The following is a 2,869-nucleotide window of genomic DNA, read 5'->3' on the forward strand; positions in this document are numbered from 1 at the left end:
GTCAGTGGTGGTTAGTTCAAGAAGTAACTAAATACATAGATAAGTTTTGAAGATGTGGAGGCTGTCTGTGGTGACATTTGTGAACATAAATTGACTCCATGCAACTTCATTTCTTCTCCAGCTTTCAGATGCTATTGACCACATGTGTCACACTGTTGAATTAGAAATAATTTTTCTCAAATGGACAGTTATTTGTCCAGAGAGTCTGCAGTGCCATTGAAATGACAAGAGGGAAATAAAATGTTTTTCAGTACCATGTCCCAATTAGGTGTATTTAAAATTTCCTGATAAATTGATTTATTATTTTTTGGTAACCGTGTGTGCGAGCTTGCTTAAAGTAAATTGACTATAGAGTAACTGAGACACAGAATAAGGACAGAGAAATAGTATAAATAGAGCTTGGCTTTTCTTGACTCTCTATGGGATAGGTGTTTTATTCTGTTTTGTTTTTGTTTTCACGTAGGAAACATCTTTATTATAGGCCTTGATTCATTCATCATATAGTGTCCAACATGGATTCCGTATCCAGACAATCTGCCTGACGCATTACTCTGCTGGCCCCTCTAGGCCAGATGCCAGGCCGTCCCCTGAGGGAAGCCAACCCCACCGGCCCCAAAAGTTAATGCTTGGGGGTGCTGAGCGCCAGGCTGTCCCAGGAATGGGCCCCTTGGTCCCTGGTCCTCTATTCTGGCCAGGAGTTCTGGGGAGGCCGAGGCTGGAGCCTGACACTCTCTTTGGTTTCGTGATCATTTAAAGAAAGAAATAGAGGAGACAAACGTTTCACAGTCTTTAAAAAAAAAAAAAAAGGAGTCTGAGGAGAGAAGCCAAGGTCCTCCGCTTGGGAGCCCCATGGGAGGCCGAAGCATCCGCGTCCCTCAAGGTGTGCTGACCCAGCCCTGGCGTGGCCCGCCGGGGAAGTCACTGGCCAGAGCCATAGGGCCCATTGAAGGTACTTGCTGACTGCAGCGTGGGTCGGATCAGCAGCTTCGTGGGCGTGTTGCCCACCAGGCGCATGAAGAACAGCTGGGAGATGAGGGAGGCTGGGAGGGCCCACAGAGCCGAAGCAGCAGACGCCCAAAGCGCTGGGGCTGGGATGGTACTGGGCCCGCACATACTCCGTGAGGGCCACCTGCGCCTTCTCCTGCAGCTTTCCACGTGTGCGTGCAGGTGGGCGGCGGCCAGGAGCTGCGCCCTGGGCAGGGGCAGTGCCGCCTGCGCAGTGATCAGCTGGAAGAGCTCGCTCCAGCCGAGGCGCAGCAGCGCCACTGGCCCGCCACAGGCAGCTCCGGGAAGAAGGGGGCGTGGCGCGCCCACTCCACGGTGCTGAAGAGCAGCGGCGCCGCCAGCTCGCGCACGTTTGTCGGTGCCCAGCCCCGCCCCGCCGCCAGCAGCGCCAAACGCTCTGCACAGAAGCTCCTGGACGCAGCCGGGTAGGGCTTGGCTTGTAGCAGCTGCAATCAGCTCCGACACTGGCTGCCCCGGGAAGTGGTCTCCGCCCCGCCGCCGCCAGCGCTGAGCCAGGGGGGCGCTGCCCTAGGAGGCAGCCAAGGCGCCGGGCAGCGAGTGCGGGATGCGGCGCTGCACCGCCTCCTTCCTCATTCCCACCCTGAAGCACCTTTTCGGGAGGCAGCATTAGCACAGGTGATGCTGGTCCATCTGGCAGTGACGGTTGGACCAGCAGGTGTAGCTGCGGTTGCTGTGGATGCTCCCCTTGAAGAAGCTCTTGCAGGCCTTGCAGGGGAAGACGCTGTAGTGCTCCCCGCTCGACATGTCCCCACACACCATACAGTCCACCTGCAGCCCGGACCGCTCTTCTTCGCCAGGCTCAGAGTCGCTAGCAGCGCCGGGAGGTGAGGCCCAGGAGGCCACTGGGGGTCTGTAAGGCCACGGGACCAGCGCTTCCCGAGCTACCGCCCCCTCTGTGGCTACACCTTCCCTGCCTCGCTCCCACCACCTCCGTCACAGCCCACCCTGGGAGCCAGCCTCGCGCTGCAGCAGGTTTTCTCTGGGGTAGTTTTTATAATTTCTCTGCTCTTCTCTGTCTCAGTTTCCAATGCCTTCCTGTGTCTGCAGCCTAAACATTGTAGGGGAAGTTTGGGTTTGGAATTGCAGAGACTAAATAGTTGTACCCAACCCAGTGCAAACCAGAAAAGCATGAAGGACTTTTGTTTGTTTTCTTTCTTTCTTTCTTTTTTTTTTTAAGATTTTGTTCATTTGACAGTGAGAGATCACAAGTAGGCAGAGAGGCAGGCAGAGAGAGGGGGGAAGCAGGCTCCCTGCTGAGCAGAGAGCCCTATGCAGGGCTCCATCCCAGGACCCTGGGATCATGACCTGAGCCAAAGGCAGAGGCCGTAACCCACTGAGCCACCCAGGTGCCCCCTGTGGGGATTTTTTAAAGAAGAGACAGATGCTTATGTCCTACTCTAGACTCACCGAGTCAGAGCCCTCTGGGATAGGCCCCAGGGTACACGGACCAAGCATGTTTACCATCTAGATGCATTTCAGGACAGCTTTTTCGGCACTGGGCTTTCCATTATCTGAAAAACCATTCAGCGAGATTGGGAGAACCCATAAACTAACGTTCGATGACATTTAGCAGGGCTCTGCCCTTCAGGGTCTGGGATATCATGATCTACATGTTTGCTGTAATGTGTTACACCCTTAGCTCTTGTCAGAAAGTGATGGATTGGGGTCCCTGGGTGGCTCAGTGGGTTAAAGCCTCTGCCTTTGGCTCAGGTTATGATCCCAGGGTCCTGGGATTGAGCTTCGCATTGGGCTCTCTGCTCAGCACAGAGCCTGTTTCCTCTGCTCTCTCTGCCTGCCTCTCTGCCTACTTGTGATCTCTCTGTCAAATAAATAAATTAAATCT

At 54.4% G+C, this 2,869-nt stretch overlaps 1 pseudogene; it reads right to left on the bottom strand.

The window, feature by feature from the left end:
• Positions 1-918: 918 nt before the first annotated feature.
• On the bottom strand, positions 919-2,481 carry LOC116876276 (annotated as a pseudogene).
• Between the last annotated feature and the right edge of the window lie 388 nt (positions 2,482-2,869).

Source organism: Lontra canadensis, unplaced genomic scaffold, assembly GCF_010015895.1.
Source record: "Lontra canadensis isolate GAN:19392208 unplaced genomic scaffold, GSC_riverotter_1.0 scaffold45, whole genome shotgun sequence".
Classification (NCBI taxonomy): domain Eukaryota; kingdom Metazoa; phylum Chordata; class Mammalia; order Carnivora; family Mustelidae; genus Lontra; species Lontra canadensis.